This window comes from Tachypleus tridentatus, chromosome 9, assembly GCF_004210375.1.
Source record: "Tachypleus tridentatus isolate NWPU-2018 chromosome 9, ASM421037v1, whole genome shotgun sequence".
Classification (NCBI taxonomy): domain Eukaryota; kingdom Metazoa; phylum Arthropoda; class Merostomata; order Xiphosura; family Limulidae; genus Tachypleus; species Tachypleus tridentatus.
In genome coordinates, this window is record NC_134833.1 from 155,749,970 (window position 1) to 155,773,100 (window position 23,131).

Genomic DNA, 23,131 nt, shown 5'->3' on the forward strand with positions numbered 1-23,131 from the left:
GTATAGCTACTGGTGTACATTACTAACCAGGTCTAGTATAGCTACTGGTGTACATTACTAACCAGGTCTAGTATAGCTACTGGTGTACATTACTAACCAGGTCTAGTATAGCTACTGGTGTACATTACTAACCAGGTCTAGTATAGCTACTGGTGTACATTACTAACCAGGTCTAGTATAGCTACTGGTGTACATTACTAACCAGGTCTAGTATAGCTACTGGTGTACATTACTAACCAGGTCTAGTATAGCTACTGGTGTACATTACTAACCAGGTCTAGTATAGCTACTGGTGTACATTACTAACCAGGTCTAGTATAGCTACTGGTGTACATTACTAACCAGGTCTAGTATAGCTACTGGTGTACATTACTAACCAGGTCTAGTATAGCTACTGGTGTACATTACTAACCAGGTCTAGTATAGCTACTGGTGTACATTACTAACCAGGTCTAGTATAGCTACTGGTGTACATTACTAACCAGGTCTAGTATAGCTACTGGTGTACATTACTAACCAGGTCTAGTATAGCTACTGGTGTACATTACTAACCAGGTCTAGTATAGCTACTGGTGTACATTACTAACCAGGTCTAGTATAGCTACTGGTGTACATTACTAACCAGGTCTAGTATAGCTACTGGTGTACATTACTAACCAGGTCTAGTATAGCTACTGGTGTACATTACTAACCAGGTCTAGTATAGCTACTGGTGTACATTACTAACCAGGTCTAGTATAGCTACTGGTGTACATTACTAACCAGGTCTAGTATAGCTACTGGTGTACATTACTAACCAGGTCTAGTATAGCTACTGGTGTACATTACTAACCAGGTCTAGTATAGCTACTGGTGTACATTACTAACCAGGTCTAGTATAGCTACTGGTGTACATTACTAACCAGGTCTAGTATAGCTACTGGTGTACATTACTAACCAGGTCTAGTATAGCTACTGGTGTACATTACTAACCAGGTCTAGTATAGCTACTGGTGTACATTACTAACCAGGTCTAGTATAGCTACTGGTGTACATTACTAACCAGGTCTAGTATAGCTACTGGTGTACATTACTAACCAGGTCTAGTATAGCTACTGGTGTACATTACTAACCAGGTCTAGTATAGCTACTGGTGTACATTACTAACCAGGTCTAGTATAGCTACTGGTGTACATTACTAACCAGGTCTAGTATAGCTACTGGTGTACATTACTAACCAGGTCTAGTATAGCTACTGGTGTACATTACTAACCAGGTCTAGTATAGCTACTGGTGTACATTACTAACCAGGTCTAGTATAGCTACTGGTGTACATTACTAACCAGGTCTAGTATAGCTACTGGTGTACATTACTAACCAGGTCTAGTATAGCTACTGGTGTACATTACTAACCAGGTCTAGTATAGCTACTGGTGTACATTACTAACCAGGTCTAGTATAGCTACTGGTGTACATTACTAACCAGGTCTAGTATAGCTACTGGTGTACATTACTAACCAGGTCTAGTATAGCTACTGGTGTACATTACTAACCAGGTCTAGTATAGCTACTGGTGTACATTACTAACCAGGTCTAGTATAGCTACTGGTGTACATTACTAACCAGGTCTAGTATAGCTACTGGTGTACATTACTAACCAGGTCTAGTATAGCTACTGGTGTACATTACTAACCAGGTCTAGTATAGCTACTGGTGTACATTACTAACCAGGTCTAGTATAGCTACTGGTGTACATTACTAACCAGGTCTAGTATAGCTACTGGTGTACATTACTAACCAGGTCTAGTATAGCTACTGGTGTACATTACTAACCAGGTCTAGTATAGCTACTGGTGTACATTACTAACCAGGTCTAGTATAGCTACTGGTGTACATTACTAACCAGGTCTAGTATAGCTACTGGTGTACATTACTAACCAGGTCTAGTATAGCTACTGGTGTACATTACTAACCAGGTCTAGTATAGCTACTGGTGTACATTACTAACCAGGTCTAGTATAGCTACTGGTGTACATTACTAACCAGGTCTAGTATAGCTACTGGTGTACATTACTAACCAGGTCTAGTATAGCTACTGGTGTACATTACTAACCAGGTCTAGTATAGCTACTGGTGTACATTACTAACCAGGTCTAGTATAGCTACTGGTGTACATTACTAACCAGGTCTAGTATAGCTACTGGTGTACATTACTAACCAGGTCTAGTATAGCTACTGGTGTACATTACTAACCAGGTCTAGTATAGCTACTGGTGTACATTACTAACCAGGTCTAGTATAGCTACTGGTGTACATTACTAACCAGGTCTAGTATAGCTACTGGTGTACATTACTAACCAGGTCTAGTATAGCTACTGGTGTACATTACTAACCAGGTCTAGTATAGCTACTGGTGTACATTACTAACCAGGTCTAGTATAGCTACTGGTGTACATTACTAACCAGGTCTAGTATAGCTACTGGTGTACATTACTAACCAGGTCTAGTATAGCTACTGGTGTACATTACTAACCAGGTCTAGTATAGCTACTGGTGTACATTACTAACCAGGTCTAGTATAGCTACTGGTGTACATTACTAACCAGGTCTAGTATAGCTACTGGTGTACATTACTAACCAGGTCTAGTATAGCTACTGGTGTACATTACTAACCAGGTCTAGTATAGCTACTGGTGTACATTACTAACCAGGTCTAGTATAGCTACTGGTGTACATTACTAACCAGGTCTAGTATAGCTACTGGTGTACATTACTAACCAGGTCTAGTATAGCTACTGGTGTACATTACTAACCAGGTCTAGTATAGCTACTGGTGTACATTACTAACCAGGTCTAGTATAGCTACTGGTGTACATTACTAACCAGGTCTAGTATAGCTACTGGTGTACATTACTAACCAGGTCTAGTATAGCTACTGGTGTACATTACTAACCAGGTCTAGTATAGCTACTGGTGTACATTACTAACCAGGTCTAGTATAGCTACTGGTGTACATTACTAACCAGGTCTAGTATAGCTACTGGTGTACATTACTAACCAGGTCTAGTATAGCTACTGGTGTACATTACTAACCAGGTCTAGTATAGCTACTGGTGTACATTACTAACCAGGTCTAGTATAGCTACTGGTGTACATTACTAACCAGGTCTAGTATAGCTACTGGTGTACATTACTAACCAGGTCTAGTATAGCTACTGGTGTACATTACTAACCAGGTCTAGTATAGCTACTGGTGTACATTACTAACCAGGTCTAGTATAGCTACTGGTGTACATTACTAACCAGGTCTAGTATAGCTACTGGTGTACATTACTAACCAGGTCTAGTATAGCTACTGGTGTACATTACTAACCAGGTCTAGTATAGCTACTGGTGTACATTACTAACCAGGTCTAGTATAGCTACTGGTGTACATTACTAACCAGGTCTAGTATAGCTACTGGTGTACATTACTAACCAGGTCTAGTATAGCTACTGGTGTACATTACTAACCAGGTCTAGTATAGCTACTGGTGTACATTACTAACCAGGTCTAGTATAGCTACTGGTGTACATTACTAACCAGGTCTAGTATAGCTACTGGTGTACATTACTAACCAGGTCTAGTATAGCTACTGGTGTACATTACTAACCAGGTCTAGTATAGCTACTGGTGTACATTACTAACCAGGTCTAGTATAGCTACTGGTGTACATTACTAACCAGGTCTAGTATAGCTACTGGTGTACATTACTAACCAGGTCTAGTATAGCTACTGGTGTACATTACTAACCAGGTCTAGTATAGCTACTGGTGTACATTACTAACCAGGTCTAGTATAGCTACTGGTGTACATTACTAACCAGGTCTAGTATAGCTACTGGTGTACTATTACTACTGGTGTACATTACCAGGTCTAGTATAGCTACTGGTGTACATTACTAACCAGGTCTAGTATAGCTACTGGTGTACATTACTAACCAGGTCTAGTATAGCTACTGGTGTACATTACTAACCAGGTCTAGTATAGCTACTGGTGTACATTACTAACCAGGTCTAGTATAGCTACTGGTGTGCTTACTAACCAGGTCTAGTATAGCTACTGGTGTACATTACTAACCAGGTCTAGTATAGCTACTGGTGTACATTACTAACCAGGTCTAGTATAGCTACTGGTGTACATTACTAACCAGGTCTAGTATAGCTACTGGTGTACATTACTAACCAGGTCTAGTATAGCTACTGGTGTACATTACTAACCAGGTCTAGTATAGCTACTGGTGTACATTACTAACCAGGTCTAGTATAGCTACTGGTGTACATTACTAACCAGGTCTAGTATAGCTACTGGTGTACATTACTAACCAGGTCTAGTATAGCTACTGGTGTACATTACTAACCAGGTCTAGTATAGCTACTGGTGTACATTACTAACCAGGTCTAGTATAGCTACTGGTGTACATTACTAACCAGGTCTAGTATAGCTACTGGTGTACATTACTAACCAGGTCTAGTATAGCTACTGGTGTACATTACTAACCAGGTCTAGTATAGCTACTGGTGTACATTACTAACCAGGTCTAGTATAGCTACTGGTGTACATTACTAACCAGGTCTAGTATAGCTACTGGTGTACATTACTAACCAGGTCTAGTATAGCTACTGGTGTACATTACTAACCAGGTCTAGTATAGCTACTGGTGTACATTACTAACCAGGTCTAGTATAGCTACTGGTGTACATTACTAACCAGGTCTAGTATAGCTACTGGTGTACATTACTAACCAGGTCTAGTATAGCTACTGGTGTACATTACTAACCAGGTCTAGTATAGCTACTGGTGTACATTACTAACCAGGTCTAGTATAGCTACTGGTGTACATTACTAACCAGGTCTAGTATAGCTACTGGTGTACATTACTAACCAGGTCTAGTATAGCTACTGGTGTACATTACTAACCAGGTCTAGTATAGCTACTGGTGTACATTACTAACCAGGTCTAGTATAGCTACTGGTGTACATTACTAACCAGGTCTAGTATAGCTACTGGTGTACATTACTAACCAGGTCTAGTATAGCTACTGGTGTACATTACCATTACTAACCAGGTCTAGTATAGCTACTGGTGTACATTACTAACCAGGTCTAGTATAGCTACTGGTGTACATTACTAACCAGGTCTAGTATAGCTACTGGTGTACATTACTAACCAGGTCTAGTATAGCTACTGGTGTACATTACTAACCAGGTCTAGTATAGCTACTGGTGTACATTACTAACCAGGTCTAGTATAGCTACTGGTGTACATTACTAACCAGGTCTAGTATAGCTACTGGTGTACATTACTAACCAGGTCTAGTATAGCTACTGCTGTACATTACTAACCAGGTCTAGTATAGCTACTGCTGTACATTACTAACCAGGTCTAGTATAGCTACTGCTGTACATTACTAACCAGGTCTAGTATAGCTACTGCTGTACATTACTAACCAGGTCTAGTATAGCTACTGCTGTACATTACTAACCAGGTCTAGTATAGCTACTGGTGTACATTACTAACCAGGTCTAGTATAGCTACTGGTGTACATTACTAACCAGGTCTAGTATAGCTACTGCTGTACATTACTAACCAGGTCTAGTATAGCTACTGGTGTACATTACTAACCAGGTCTAGTATAGCTACTGCTGTACATTACTAACCAGGTCTAGTATAGCTACTGGTGTACATTACTAACCAGGTCTAGTATAGCTACTGGTGTACATTACTAACCAGGTCTAGTATAGCTACTGCTGTACATTACTAACCAGGTCTAGTATAGCTACTGCTGTACATTACTAACCAGGTCTAGTATAGCTACTGGTGTACATTACTAACCAGGTCTAGTATAGCTACTGCTGTACATTACTAACCAGGTCTAGTATAGCTACTGGTGTACATTACTAACCAGGTCTAGTATAGCTACTGCTGTACATTACTAACCAGGTCTAGTATAGCTACTGGTGTACATTACTAACCAGGTCTAGTATAGCTACTGGTGTACATTACTAACCAGGTCTAGTATAGCTACTGGTGTACATTACTAACCAGGTCTAGTATAGCTACTGGTGTACATTACTAACCAGGTCTAGTATAGCTACTGGTGTACATTACTAACCAGGTCTAGTATAGCTACTGGTGTACATTACTAACCAGGTCTAGTATAGCTACTGGTGTACATTACTAACCAGGTCTAGTATAGCTACTGGTGTACATTACTAACCAGGTCTAGTATAGCTACTGCTGTACATTACTAACCAGGTCTAGTATAGCTACTGGTGTACATTACTAACCAGGTCTAGTATAGCTACTGCTGTACATTACTAACCAGGTCTAGTATAGCTACTGGTGTACATTACTAACCAGGTCTAGTATAGCTACTGCTGTATATTACTAACCAGGTCTAGTATAGCTACTGGTGTACATTACTAACCAGGTCTAGTATAGCTACTGGTGTACATTACTAACCAGGTCTAGTATAGCTACTGCTGTACATTACTAACCAGGTCTAGTATAGCTACTGGTGTACATTACTAACCAGGTCTAGTATAGCTACTGCTGTACATTACTAACCAGGTCTAGTATAGCTACTGGTGTACATTACTAACCAGGTCTAGTATAGCTACTGCTGTACATTACTAACCAGGTCTAGTATAGCTACTGGTGTACATTACTAACCAGGTCTAGTATAGCTACTGCTGTACATTACTAACCAGGTCTAGTATAGCTACTGCTGTACATTACTAACCAGGTCTAGTATAGCTACTGGTGTACATTACTAACCAGGTCTAGTATAGCTACTGGTGTACATTACTAACCAGGTCTAGTATAGCTACTGGTGTACATTACTAACCAGGTCTAGTATAGCTACTGGTGTACATTACTAACCAGGTCTAGTATAGCTACTGGTGTACATTACTAACCAGGTCTAGTATAGCTACTGGTGTACATTACTAACCAGGTCTAGTATAGCTACTGGTGTACATTACTAACCAGGTCTAGTATAGCTACTGGTGTACATTACTAACCAGGTCTAGTATAGCTACTGCTGTACATTACTAACCAGGTCTAGTATAGCTACTGGTGTACATTACTAACCAGGTCTAGTATAGCTACTGCTGTACATTACTAACCAGGTCTAGTATAGCTACTGGTGTACATTACTAACCAGGTCTAGTATAGCTACTGCTGTACATTACTAACCAGGTCTAGTATAGCTACTGGTGTACATTACTAACCAGGTCTAGTATAGCTACTGGTGTACATTACTAACCAGGTCTAGTATAGCTACTGGTGTACATTACTAACCAGGTCTAGTATAGCTACTGGTGTACATTACTAACCAGGTCTAGTATAGCTACTGCTGTACATTACTAACCAGGTCTAGTATAGCTACTGCTGTACATTACTAACCAGGTCTAGTATAGCTACTGGTGTACATTACTAACCAGGTCTAGTATAGCTACTGCTGTACATTACTAACCAGGTCTAGTATAGCTACTGGTGTACATTACTAACCAGGTCTAGTATAGCTACTGGTGTACATTACTAACCAGGTCTAGTATAGCTACTGGTGTACATTACTAACCAGGTCTAGTATAGCTACTGGTGTACATTACTAACCAGGTCTAGTATAGCTACTGGTGTACATTACTAACCAGGTCTAGTATAGCTACTGCTGTACATTACTAACCAGGTCTAGTATAGCTACTGCTGTACATTACTAACCAGGTCTAGTATAGCTACTGCTGTACATTACTAACCAGGTCTAGTATAGCTACTGCTGTACATTACTAACCAGGTCTAGTATAGCTACTGATGTACATTACTAACCAGGTCTAGTATAGCTACTGGTGTACATTACTAACCAGATCTAGTATAGCTACTGCTGTACATTACTAACCAGGTCTAGTATAGCTACTGCTGTACATTACTAACCAGGTCTAGTATAGCTACTGGTGTACATTACTAACCAGGTCTAGTATAGCTACTGCTGTACATTACTAACCAGGTCTAGTATAGCTACTGGTGTACATTACTAACCAGGTCTAGTATAGCTACTGCTGTACATTACTAACCAGGTCTAGTATAGCTACTGCTGTACATTACTAACCAGGTCTAGTATAGCTACTGCTGTACATTACTAACCAGGTCTAGTATAGCTACTGGTGTACATTACTAACCAGGTCTAGTATAGCTACTGCTGTACATTACTAACTAGGTCTGCTACTGTGTACATTACTAACCTACTCTCGTATAGCTACTGGTGTACATTACTAACCAGGTCTAGTATAGCTACTGGTGTACATTACTAACCAGGTCTGGTATAGCTACTGGTGTACATTACTAACCAGGTCTAGTATAGCTACTGCTGTACATTACTAACCAGGTCTAGTATAGCTACTGCTGTACATTACTAACCAGGTCTAGTATAGCTACTGCTGTACATTACTAACCAGGTCTAGTATAGCTACTGGTGTACATTACTAACCAGGTCTAGTATAGCTACTGCTGTACATTACTAACCAGGTCTAGTATAGCTACTGCTGTACATTACTAACCAGGTCTAGTATAGCTACTGGTGTACATTACTAACCAGGTCTAGTATAGCTACTGCTGTACATTACTAACCAGGTCTAGTATAGCTACTGGTGTACATTACTAACCAGGTCTAGTATAGCTACTGCTGTACATTACTAACCAGGTCTAGTATAGCTACTGCTGTACATTACTAACCAGGTCTAGTATAGCTACTGCTGTACATTACTAACCAGGTCTAGTATAGCTACTGGTGTACATTACTAACCAGGTCTACTATAGCTACTGCTGTACATTACTAACTAGGTCTAGCTACTGTGTACATTACTAACCAGGTCTCGTATAGCTACTAATGTACTTTACTAATTTAATCTTTTATAGCTACTGGTGTACATTACTGACCTAGTCTGGTTCAGCTACTGGTGTACATTACTAACCAGGTCTAGTATAGCTACTGCTGTACATTACTAACCAGGTCTAGTATAGCTACTGCTGTACATTACTAACCAGGTCTAGTATAGCTACTGCTGTACATTACTAACCAGGTCTAGTATAGCTACTGGTGTACATTACTAACCAGGTCTAGTATAGCTACTGCTGTACATTACTAACCAGGTCTAGTATAGCCACTGCTGTACATTACTAACCAGGTCTAGTATAGCTACTGGTGTACATTACTAACCAGGTCTACTATAGCTACTGCTGTACATTACTAACTAGCTGCTGTGCCTTAATAACCTACTCTCGTATAGCTACTAATGTACATTACTAATTTAATCTTTTATAGCTACTGGTGTACATTACTGACCTAGTCTGGTTCAGCTACTGGTGTTCTTTACCTAATGGGTCTAGTACAACTGCTGGTGTACATTACTAACCAGGTCTACTATAGCTACTGCTGTACATTTCTAACTAGCTGCTGTACCTTAATAACCTACTCTCGTATAGCTACTAATGTACTTTACTAATTTAATCTTTTATAGCTACTGGTATTTATTACTGACCTAGTCTGGTTCAGCTACTGGTGTTCTTTACTAAATGGGTCTAGTACAACTGCTGGTGTACATTACTAAGCTAGTGTAGTATGACTATTGGCATACATTAGCAATCTAGTCTGTATAACTATTGGTGTACGTTATGAACTAAGTCTGGTGTGGGTACTGGCTATTATGATTTTATCTTACTTATGTAATCTACCTGTTACACATTTACCTTATGTGAGAATTCCGATGTGTGAAATCGATTTTTATGTATCACTGTTAAGTATAAGTCTATGTTATGAACTATAAACTTTAGCGTTAGGAGAGAGACATTTTTATAATTTATTTACTTTTATTTCTTAGTGTAAGATCAATTTCCAACAGATGGCGCAAGATCGTGTTTGTGACGACTTTATTAACTATTATAATCTTTTATCGGTGTGGGTTGGAAAACGATCAGTAACAAAACGTTGAATTATTCGGAATTATATATTTTTATACAACTTATAATATAAGAAACCTCGTTATTAATATAATCTGTTTCGGAAAGTTGTTGAACCTGTCAAGTGAAAACACATTAAACATTTTTTAAATATCTTACGTAATAAAATTGTTTATTTTACAAAACTTTTTCCAACTGCACTGTGTATAATCTTCGATCCAGCGGTTTCCAACCTTCTTTTTGTTTACGCTGTAATTATCTCCAGGTTAGGCCTACGCATATATGACTGTTGGTCTTGAAACAATAGCTGGGCCACACCAGCCCTTTTAATGAAATCGTGATTAGTTAAAACCGTTCTGTTTAAAATGTAGTTTATATTTATGTAACTTACCACTTGTTGTCGGTTTTACTTTTAATGTGTGTATCACTAATCTTGAAAAATAAAAATAACCACATCACCCTTAATAATATAAAGTGTGGGAAACTGGAACACCAAAAATTGCAACGTTTCGTCCCGTTACAAAGAAAAACATTCATTATCACACATTTAATTTTGATCAGTGACATGCTTTTTTTTTGTTTGCATCACTGTTAATATCACTATCAGATGTCGTATATCACAAACTGTTTGTTGTACAGGGTGTTCCAAAATGTATATACCTTAAAGAAAATTAATAACACTTGTATAATTTGAGACAACAAATTTTAAAAAATATATATATTTCAAATACTTGTAAATTTAAGTACATTAAATTATAACCGTTTGCTATTGTTATCTATACACAATCTAATTCTGTTCGAAGAACACATTTGCCACCACAGCTGTAGGAATGGGTAAAACAACAAACATTAGGGATACGAAATGTCAGTTTATCAAGATACTTTGGTTTGTATTGTAAACTTTTAATTTCCAAAAGCCTCAAAGTTAAAAGTCCAAAAGGGCAACATCTAGGAAACTCTTCAGTCGTTGTAATTTTACTTAAAAACAGGGTCTGTTCTGAAATGTGCAATGAAATACATTCATAAATAATAATGATACATAGAGTAAATAATAACAACAATCATTAACTTCAATAAAACTTATAAGTCTTCAGAAGAAATTTCGTTTTAAATTTTAATGTTATCTCAAATACTAAAGCAGTTTTCAAAACTTTCTTTTCAATATATTCGTTTTCGGACACACAATGGGTAACTTCGAGTATTGACAAAGTACCGTCTTACCGTACAGATTCCGTCTTACCGTACAGACTGGAAAGCAGATAACAAGTATATTAGTCTGCAAGGCATGTGACGTGTGTGTCACACAACTAGGAGGAAACATAATATATGTTTTACACAATGTATATAAAGTACGTGATATGTTATGACACATTCTTTAAGGCACGTTATGTGTGTATTAGCCTCTGAGCTATGTGATGTAATTTTCATACATCTTCTAAAGTACGTGATGTATCAGTCCAAAAACTACGTGACGTGTCAATCATACTTTATAAGTCACGTGATGTACCAAACAACCTGTGAGATACGTGATGTGTCACCACACATCTTGTAAACACAAGTAACGTGTGTACAGTTTGTGTCGTGACCTACCCGTAATATTTACGTTTATAGTATTGGTAACATAATATACATAGTTGGTGTAATACGTTCAGCGTACACCTACCGCTGTTTCGAATCTCCCCTCGTTGTACTGATTGACCTGTGTCTAAATTAAAACCTAGAAACTGGCAGTAAACTCTGTACTGCATTGAATCAAACGACATAACTTCACAGCCGCCAAGTATGTGTTTAGTTCAGTCTTGTGACAGCTAGCTCTCATGTGTCAAATATACGAGGTGGGTTTAGAAGCGGCCTTGTGTCCATTAAGAAAGAAAAAGAAAACGCTCATGGAATAGTAATTTATAGCTTTATAGCCTTTGTTTACTGTCGGAGGTCCTCGTCACACTGGTCCCCTAACCAGTCAAACGTGAACTAGCCTACATTTAGCACTTGCTTTCAGCCACCCTGGTTATAAGTACGTGGTGTTCTCTTTCTTTTTGAGTAGTGCAACACGGATTTATAGACACAAACCTAAATTACAAACCATCAGGGAACCGGTCTATTTCACGGAGAAGTCTTAAACCAATGGATTATCCTTATTGTTATTATAATAAATTGGTGGTTGTACTTTGTGCTCAACAGAATGCTCAACCCGTAGCCTAGTCAAGAGGCGAATGACCCCTAACTTTGAAGTGTATGCGCATGCGTATATCTATATCAATAGCTAACGCCCTCTTTTTAATTTGTTGTTTTTAATTTTCTCGTGGCTGGTTTTTCTTAGTTTAAACACAAGTTTCTGATATTAGGTACAGGCTTGACTTATTCCTTTCTAACGAAGATACTGGCGATCACTCTCTTTTCAAAAGTTCATTGAATTACGATGATTCAGAAAAAAAAAATGTCTAGACTGAAGGAAAATGTTTACCAATGAGATAAAGGAAAGTGTTTATCACAGAGATAAAAACACTTTATTGCCATCCAGCCCGAAATTTCGTACTTTCTAAAAAGTTCTCTCTGTTAATTTCAACACTTTTAATATTATACAAAGAAACATTGTTTGGACAAATAAATAAGAGTTTGGTGTTTAGCAAAAACTTACACAACGGCCTATCTGTGCTGTGCCCAGAAAGGTATCGGAACTAGAATTTTTCCGTTAGAAGACCACAGGAAAACAAAGTTGATTTACCGCGATTTTTCTATCTGTAGGAGATCAAATGTTACTTAAACCTAGCTCTATTATCGTATTACACTTCTCGTCTGATTAAGTTAAGATAAACGAGGATTCGAATTCCGCTCGGTCTCGGATTTACATGTTTAGATAATAATCTTATTACGTTTTACAGTGAAAAGATACGAGGGAAGCAAATAACAATGTATAACAATATGTCATCTACACGATATCCCGTGCCAACGAGGTTTTTCGTATAATACCACAACTCATTAGGATAGCTAAAATTTAACAGGTGTAGGAGTGGTCTGGGCTTTGTTTATGTGTTGCCGATATCCATGTGTCCGTTACATTCATTATCCTACCACCCACTATCGCTACCACTGACCTTCGAGCCTTCCTCTATATACATTGCTCATTGTGATTTTAACGAACCTTCCTCTATATACATTGCTCATTGTGATTTTAACGTAGCTCTGTTTTCTGAAGGTTCGGATTTTTTAAAGACTTTAAAATAATTATACATTTTTAACTCTTGGACTGGACGATCAACAGTGTAAACACTATGTACAGAACAAGGCCAGGATGAACTGCCGTTAGGTGTCACGTTGTTTTATTAATTAGTTTGTGTTTGTTTGGTTTTTTTTTAATTTCGCAAAAAGTTAGTCGAGGGCTATCTCTGCTTGCCGTCCCTAATTTAGCAGTGTAAGGCTAGAGGGAATGCAGCTAGTCATTACCATCCACCGCCAACTCTTGGGTTACTCTTTTACCAACGAATAGTGGGATTGACCGTAACATTGTAACGCCCCCACAGCTGAAAGGGCGAGCATGTTTGACGCGACGGGGATGCGAACCTGCGACCCTCAGATTACGAATCGCACGCCTTAACACGCTTGGCCATGCCGGGCCGATTAGTTTGTGATCTTCTCACTAGAACAACAGACCCAAACATTTATGGGAGTCGAACATTTTGTTCAGACCCAATGTCTGAAGCCCCGCATGGCCAGGTGGTTACGGCACTCGACTCCTAATCCGAGGGGCGCGGGTTCGAGTCCTCGTCACACCAAACATGCTGGCCCTTCCAGCCGTGGGGGCATTATAATGTTACGGTTAATCCCACTACTCGTTGGTAAAAGAGTAGCCCAAGTGTTGGCGATGGGTGGTGATGACTAGCTGCTTTCCCTCTAGTCTTAAACTGCTAAATTAGGGACCGCTAGCGCAGATAGCCCTCGAGTGGCTTCGGGCCAATTTCAAAACAAACCAAACCAAACGATTGATCCGCCACTATAACAAACAATAATCACGCTTCACGGGTCTTGGTTATTATTTAGGGCTGTGCAATCTAACAAATCACTCAAAACAAGAGTAGTCCAAGATTTGACGATGGGTTTTGTTGAATAATTGCATTTTCTAGAGTTTATGAAAGTCAGGGACTGCTATCGCCGACTGGCCCTGAGTAACCTTGTATGAAGAGCCTAAAATGTGCCCAAGTTTTGATTGAATCACTTTAACAGGAAAGTAATTCGAATATTTATAAAAATCACACATTTCTAGGTTCATGAGTACCACACAAAAATATACAACATTATTATAGATGTTATCAATATAAAACGTAACTAATTTCCTTTAAAACTGTCACCAATATCGCTCGAAATTAGATTTATCAACATAATTTGAAATTTGACCTTTAAAAACAAAATGAGGCCTCATCTGGAGCATGTTAGCAGTTACTGTTCATTATTTGCTTTCGAATACTAACTAGCCCTTAGAGTTTAATCCAAAAGTTCGTCGTCCTGTATATACGCCTTTCATACAGGCCTACACATGTGTGTAAACAGTACGTGCTCATATAAATAACCCACGTAACCAATGGAACAGGTCTGGAGCATTTTAAGACTTGTTTTGCAATATTTCTATCAAGTTACTGTTTGTTAGTTCAGATTCCCAAGAGAAAACAAAACAAACAAACAAATAAAAAAAATTCGAACCTGATGAAAGCAGAAGTTTCATCAGAAATAATAATTAGTTTTACTCAAATTGCACCTTCACTATTTTTAATATGCTTTTAATATATTTTAATATCTTATTTTAGATGTTTTTTTGCTAGAGGACGCTCATCATGGTGTTGATGAAGTGATATAGAAGCCTTATATAGTAAGTAGAAAATGAGAATGGCATAAATGCCAGTGACTGAATTAGTAATTATTGAAGTATTCGGTGTATAATTGAGTAATCAGTGAGTGTTAGGTTTTGTGGTGCCACGATTCTTTACAGTAGGTTCTGTGACTTCTGAAGATAAATTTCAGTAACAAACGAACAGCACGCAGTTCAATCGTATTAAAATAATATATTCAAAACAAGTCAAATGTATGCACAAAAATTCATCACAGTCTTGGTTATCACAGTTCAATCCAGAGCTTTAAATAATTATCTCTTTTTCGTCAAAGTTCCAACAGGTGGGCTCAATTACTTAAGATCAGTTAATCTCTTCTACTCTGTTATTACAATACATGGCGGTGTGAGTCACTTTAGAATCATCACTTCAGCTTTCAGTTACTGCAGTTGCATCCAGAGCTTTAAATAATTATCTCACTTTCGTCAAATTCACACAAATGGATTCAATCATTTTAGTACATTCTTTGACAAGGGGAAAAAGTATTCTCCTTTATCTTTGCTGTTACAATACAAGCTGTGAAATTTTCACTTTAGAAATCGCTATTTTACACTCTTTATGACTAAACACACAATCATGCAGTCGAACTTCTCTTTTACTTTCACTTTCACTAATTGGTCATCTATACATATATATATTGCTTCACTGAGGGCTTGAACTTTTGAAATACTGCGAGACTTTATGATATAACAATAGTCACTTAAAGCAACAATAACAATAAAGATTCTAGCAGTATGACACCAATTGAACTACAGAACAAATGAATCGTAAACGGTTACATAAGCAAACGTGCCATAACGTTGCTCCTAAAAATAACTTACTTTAATGTATATTAGCTCGCACTATATAAGCTAAACAAAACTCTTATATTAAGCTCAAAATGAACAATCATTTATATCTAACATTGAAGTATTCACTTCAAAGTCTATTCTAGGTATTTCGTCTTTTCAGACATTCATAACATTTATTATCTATCGATTAACGAGACAATTAATTATACAAGTTAGGCTTACGTTAATTTAGAAGTTTCTGTTTAAACGTTATTTATGAAGTTAGGCTTACAAGTTAAGTAATCTTAAGTAAACATTATTGAAGAAATAAATTAATTCGTTATCGTAACGAGGATTAAATTTTTACCGAGTAATCGAATATAACTTGAACAACGATAAAATGCTTTACCGCAATAGAATAACACTAGCAAAACTTTTCCACTGGAATAATTTTGATCACAGCATTTAATAACTTTATAAAAGAAACAGGAGAAATTGCATTTTATCTAAGCCATAGGAATATCACTGTAGTTATTTCAGGTAATGCGAGTGATATATAAAACGAAAAATGTCGCCATGGTAATTACACGTAAAGCATATCGTCAACACTATTTCTAGTAAAATATCCCTCTAAGCTCTGTTTTTAATACGTTAATTTAGATGTATTTGTTAGAGAAAGCTGGTCATTATTTAATTGTCTACTAGCCTCCTGTACTAGGAACAAATGACAGTACGAAATAAACTGTTTCTTTGTTTGTTGTTTGAATTTCGCACATAGCTACACGAGAGCCATCTGCACTAGTTGTCCCCAATTTAGTTGTGTAAGACTAGAGGGAAGGCAGCTAGTCATCACTGTCAACCGCCAAATCTTAGGGTATTCTTTTACCAGCGAATAGTGGGACTGACCGCCAAATTCTAATATCCCCACACCTAAAAGGACGAGCATGTTTAGTTGACGGGGATTCGAACTCACGACCCTCATATTACAAGTTGAGTATCTCAACCACCTGTACACGATATAAATGTCACTGAATAAATTATTTAGTAAATCAGTGGGTGAAATAGTGAGTTAATGAGTGAATCAGATCAGTAGCAGTTGACGAGTTAGTGTGAGAATTAGTACAACTGTAATTCAATTAGTCGTTGCGTTTGTCGTCGATAAATTAGCAAAGAAATTTTGCATGTAAATTTTCAATTTGTTATGAAACTTCCTTTGTGAAGTTAGGCTTACAAGTGAACATAGTATTACAAGTATTGTCGAAGAAATGAATGAATACTGTATCATTACCTGGATTGAAAGTCTCGTTATTTTTTGAAATAATCCAAAGTATTTCCCCATCACACGTTATAAGAATATATAATATATGAAAATATATATATATATATATAAAAGTTCCACTGCAATATGGGTAATATTTGAAATAAGGAAGAATTATATTGCATATTTGTACAGGCGATACCAACACTCGAGTTGTATCACTGGAAATGCTGCGTGATTCGTACCAACACTTGAGTTGTATTACTGGAAATGCTGCGTGACTCGTACCAACACTCGAGTTGTATCACTGGAAATACTGCGTGACTCGTACCAACACGTGAGTTGTATTACTGGAAATGCTGCGTGACTCGTACCAACACTCGAGTTGTATTACTGGAAATACTGCGTGATTCGTACCAACACTTGAGTTGTATTACTGGAAATGCTGCGTGACTCGTACCAACACTCGAGTTGTATTACTGGAAATACTGCGTGATTCGTACCAACACTTGAGTTGTATTACTGGAAATACTGCGTGATTCGTACCAACACTTGAGTTGTATTACTGGAAATGCTGCGTGACTCGTACCAACACTCAAGTTGTATCACTGGAAATACTGTGTGATTCGTATCAACACTTGAGTTGTATTACTGGAAATACTGCGTGACTCGTACCAACACTTGAGTTGTAATACTGGAAATACTGCGTGATTCGTACCAGTTGTATTTCAGGTTGTATTCCTTAATTATGTAATACATTTTTTTTTTGTTTTTCTGTGAATACTTTATGGCGTTACTTGGTTTTTTATTTTCTAAAATAATTTCGTAGACATTTGCTGAGTCTTAAATTAGGGAGGGCTAACTTATGACAGTTGTTTTGGAAGTTTATTTCCCCAAGAATGCGTTGAACTTTTGTGTCAAAAATAGCACACATCTTAGACCTAACATGAAACAATTGCGTGGACATATTTTCATCCATTGTTTGTTAATTAAAAATAAAAACAATTCAGTTTCACGCACTATTATCAAAAGTCATGTTCGAGTTAGTATATCAATGATTTGTCTATTAACACCATATTAAAATTCTTCATATATTATTTCACTCTTTAACTAACTAATGAAGCATGGTCACTATTATTTCTAGCCCCGTATGACCAGGTGGTTAAAACACTTGACTCCTAATCTGAGCGGTACGGGTTCGAATCCTCGTTACACCAAACATGCTCGCCCTTTCATCCGTGGAGGCGTTATAATGTTACGGGCCATCCCACTATTCGTTGGTAAAAGAGTAGCCCAAAAGTTGGCGGTGGGTGGTAATGACTAGCTGCCTTCCCTCTAGTCTTACACTGCTAAATTATGGATGGTTAGCGCTGATAACGCTCGTGTAGCTTTGCGCAAAATTCAAAGCAAACTATTATTTCTTTTTTTTCATTTCGTTTGGATTAGCCACGGCCAGTCTAATAGTATTGACCATGGATAGTTTTGAACATTTTAAAACTAATTTTTACTAACATTTAAGAACATTAATTTAGTTAGTTGCATGAATATAATTGACTATAATATTTATAATATATTTGCTTATTCCTGTGAAAGTTATTTGCATTGTTGGCCTAGTTTGTTTTTGAATTTCGCACAAAGCTACTCGAGGGCTATCTGTGCTAGCCGTCCCTAATTTAGCAGTGTAAGACTAGAGGGAAGGCAGCTAGTCATCACCATCCACCGCCAACTCTTGGGCTACTCTTATACAAACGAATAGTGGGATTGACCGTAACATTATAACGCCCCCACGGCTGAAAGGGCGAGCATGTTTGGCGCGATGGGGATGCGAACCCGCGACCCTCGGATTACGAGTCGCACGCCTTAACGCGCTTGGCCGTGCCGGGCCCTGTTGGCTTAGTTACTAATGTATGAAGTATTTAACTCTACATGAACGTAGTAATGGTATCACGGTTGAAAATGACGTTCATAGTAAGTGATGACGCTGATGAATAAATGTAATTTTCAATTATTATTGAGTTTTAGTTGTGTTGTGACTCGATTAATTCAAATAAATGATATAAGATATGATTTAATAACATAGGCACTTTTCTTGATCTGGTTAGCTTATTTTTAACAATAATTATACACTCTCTCTATGGTGTTTGGGTATATGTTTATACCCAGGAGGGTCAGGTGCAGCAGACATCTTCCTCCAATAATTATACACGTGCGTACGATTTCTTTGTTTTTGAATTTCGCGCAAAGCTACACGAGGGCCATCTGCGCGTGACATACGAAGCGTTGAACAATGTTGCTATCATAATACAAAATACGCACATACTGTAGAAAACAAAACACTAAAAGTAATAAATATAATCACTTATTTGTGTAGCTATTAAGCAGAAAATCGTTTATTACTTTATGATTATTATTTTTATTCAGTTCACATCGATACATGGTTCATTTATCGTGTCGATCACCTCTCCTTTTCCCGCCATTTATCTCCAAATATTCTCATGAATAAATAACCGAAGCACGAAGATGAACCATTTGTAGAGACATAATGTTAGAGAAAAGGCTTATGTTTTAATTCGATCTTCCGCCGTATCATTAGAAGGTTTTATTTACCATTCCAATATGACATTTACAAATACAGCTTTACCGTGTTGAAATATGATTGTAATAATGATTTGAAGACTTCCAAAACACAAATACACTCGTATAGCATCAAGACTGAATTAATATTTATTTCACAAAGGCTTACATCTGAACACTTCTGCAGTGGAAGGTACACAGTTATTTACCTGATTTAACAAAGCTATGATAGAAGTTTAGACACTGAACACATTCCCAGATCTATGTGTATATTATTAAAGAAACGAGCAAGCATCGACATATGGAAACCTGTTGTCAAAGTAAAAATATTTGATTTACATGAGAATTAAAATTAGATACGTACACGATAGTAAGGACACGACGGTTTGGTTTGTTTTGAATTTTGTACAAAGCTACACGAGGGATATCTGCGCTAGCTGTCCCTAATTTAGTAGCGTATTACGAGAGGAAAGGCAGCTAGCTAGTCATCACCACTCACCACCAACTGTTGGGATACTCTTTTCCCAACGAATAGTGGGATTGAACGTCACTTTATAATGCCCCCACGGCTGAAAGGGCGAGCATATTTGGTGTGACGGGGATTCGAGCCCACGAGCCTCAGATTACATACAACTCAAGTACCTTAACCACCGAGCCGTGCCGTGACTTAATTTACGTTTCGACTGATTTTAACGTTTCGCGGTAAGCCTGTTGTTAACAATTTTCCTTTTTATTTTATTTTACTTATCTAGGTAAACACATGCCGATTCTGAATTCTTGTTATCAACATATTTTAACGTGATAAAAACTGAATGCATGGTTTTCGTCGTATACAAGGTTTATACTTTTGTTTAATGGTTCTCAATACCCCTAACAAAATACAAATAAATAAAATAATCCAACGCTTACGAGTGGTTAGCATGTACAGTTGTTGAAGTGGGCCTTATTTTTAGTTGTTGTTTTTTTTTTTGATCCAATGTGAGATCGTTCATATTTGTATCGAATATTTCTCCTACCCACACGCGCACACCTGTGAGTCAGTGTGTGCACATGGGTACTAAATAGTACTTTTTTTTTTTTTTTTATTGACCTTGGACTTCGAACCCAACGCCCAACGTGTCGCTGACGTCGTAGGCTAAAAGTGACACACGGCATATTTATACTGTAAAAACCGTCTTGAAGTATTAGTTACTTCCAATCAGTGGATATTCGTGGTAGGCAAAGCACAAATAGCCCATTGTTTTGTGCTTTCAAAATCACCACTGCACTTGGTCGATCAGACCAATCTCCTAGAGCCTAACTAAAATTTAGCATAACCTGGAAATAAGTACAGCTACTTCAAAATTTGCTTACATTTTTTCTTATAAAGATTAAAGTGTATTGTTTTATCAGTTTTATACTATATCTGTTAGCTACAACTGCCCGGACAGGCAAATGTTGTTACTATAGGTTCAATATTCCTTGAAATGCTGTCGTAAACTTCTACTGGTTTATTTTACGACCAGCTAGCTAGCTCGTTGCCATATCATCACATACCTAGTACAGGCAATGGAGATTACTAATAATAAATTTTAGCGCCACACTTCTCATGTTTGGTCATTTCTTACATTTTCGCGCATATTGTTATTAATTATTGCGCGTGTGTAATATTCTGCGATTCAAACGATGAGTTTGCTAAATCGTATCCTTTGCTATTAAAAGTTCATAAGGTTAAGTTTTAACATTATTAGTCTATGAGTTACGAAATAGGCTTAAATAGAAGTAATTATTGGTAAATGCAACAGATAAATAAAGAAATATATCAACAGGTGACGCTAAAGTCAACGTGACCAACACATTGATTATTGAGGGAAGGTAATAAATTTATTATCCAACGTAGTATTTACATTATTTTACATAACTGAGCTATCTAGACAGAGAAGTATCTAATTAAAAAAAAACAAACAAACAAACGAACATTTAAATGTGATTTAGTTTGACAAGGATCGATAAAAACTACAAAACTAGCTCAAAATAAATCCGAATTAGGAAAATATTTGTGTAGAAATGTGACATTGGAAAATATACCCTGAAAACAACTCAACAGGTTAGTCTGAAAAGGGAGATTACTCTAAAGGACGCTTTATGTCTTATGATATCCATGTGTATTCAACAACCGAGGTTTTGATGTAAGTGTAACGAAATGAGGTTATGATAGGGAATACCTTATTTTATTAAATAATCACGGTATCTAAATAAATAAATAGAAATTACAAGTTTCAATGGCTCAGCAAAGTGTTTTATTTGATGCACGAGGTTGTTATAAGGTTATATATCTTATCGGCGCAGCAGAGTGACATAAGAAGTCGGGTTATAATGTAGGGTTGATATACCTTATTAGTCTATTGTAATTGACTGACACAGAGCTCAATATTTTAAGTTCCGTATTTATTATGATAGCGTTGTTATTTCTGAGGAAAGTGTTGCTATGCCTTTAGCAGAACCTACACGATTCATAAATATACCTTATAATTCTTAAAGCGAAAAACTACTTGAAATAAATATTCTCAGAATACAAGTAATACAAAAACTGGTTTGCACACCCCTTCAGTTATTCTTAAGTATAAATAATTTCATACGTGATTGGAATTTCTCTCCCGTTCTCGCTAAGTGTATATGTGCATGTGCGTGTAAAAACAATCTTCTCAAATCAGAATTTTATGAATCCGCTTTTAACCTTAGGCCACCAATAACCTTCAAAAGTCTTTCAACGCTTTTATATTGCCTGCAGTACAACGTGCAGAGAAAAAAGTACGCTTGCTGTGCCTCTTACGTCATAGTAAATCACGTGATATGTAGCTACTTTGCTTCAACAACAGTTTCTGCCTGCAGCGCTGCTGTCATTTGTACAACCTTGAAGTTAGCACAATGTTATTGTGATGAATGATATAAAAAATAAAACAGAATTGACTAATAATTAGAAAGTTCTAAAAATATTTGACAATTACTACCGTAGTTGTATTGTACATTGTTTTCTCAACTGTCTGTTGGTTTTTATTCTTCTATGTTAAAACGTAAACACAAACTGAGTGCATGATAAGATAAAATGTGTAACAGAGACTGTATTTACTTCTAGTTGTTTGTCGATTAAATATTGTGTTATATCAGTTGTTGTTGTTTTTAACTAATTAACGTTTTGTACAGTGTGACAATATTATGAGTGAGATACGAATAAGATTTTTTTTTCCCATTCTTTCTTGAAATTTTTAGAAAGTGATTAGGCTTAAACTACTGTGTAGTTTTGTATGTTAATAATAAATATAAGTGCGCAGTGACTTTCCGAACTCCCTGTATAAAACACGTTCTGGGCCCGGCATAGCAAGTGGTTAAGGCACTCAACTCGAAATCCGAGGGTCGCAGGTTCGCATTCTCGTCACACCAAACATGCTAGCCCTTTCAGTCGTGGGAGAGTTATAATGTATCGATCAATCTCACTGTTCGTTGGGAAAAGAGTTGGCGGTGGGTGGTGATGACTAGCTAGCTGCCTTCCATCTAGTCTTACACTGCTAAATTAGGGATGACTAGCGCAGATAGCCCTCGTGTAGCTTTGCGCAAAATTCAAAACAAACAAAGAACGTTCTACACTAGGTACATCTCATCGCATCGTGATGTTTTGAAATTATATAGGTGCTA

The 23,131-nt window shown here is 37.3% G+C and overlaps 2 long non-coding RNA genes across 4 annotated transcripts in view; one reads left to right on the forward strand and one right to left on the reverse strand.

Moving 5' to 3' along the window:
• The window catches only part of LOC143226724 (uncharacterized), a 165,170-nt gene that overhangs the window by 136,098 nt on the left and 5,941 nt on the right, over window positions 1-23,131 (reverse strand). The window lies entirely within an intron of this gene.
• LOC143226723 (uncharacterized) overlaps window positions 1-23,131 on the forward strand; it is a 137,861-nt gene that overhangs the window by 113,699 nt on the left and 1,031 nt on the right. Inside the window, exon 2 of the long non-coding RNA XR_013014720.1 lies at window positions 14,777-14,838. This is a non-coding gene — a long non-coding RNA (uncharacterized LOC143226723). The remainder of the gene's footprint in view (window positions 1-14,776; window positions 14,839-23,131) is intronic.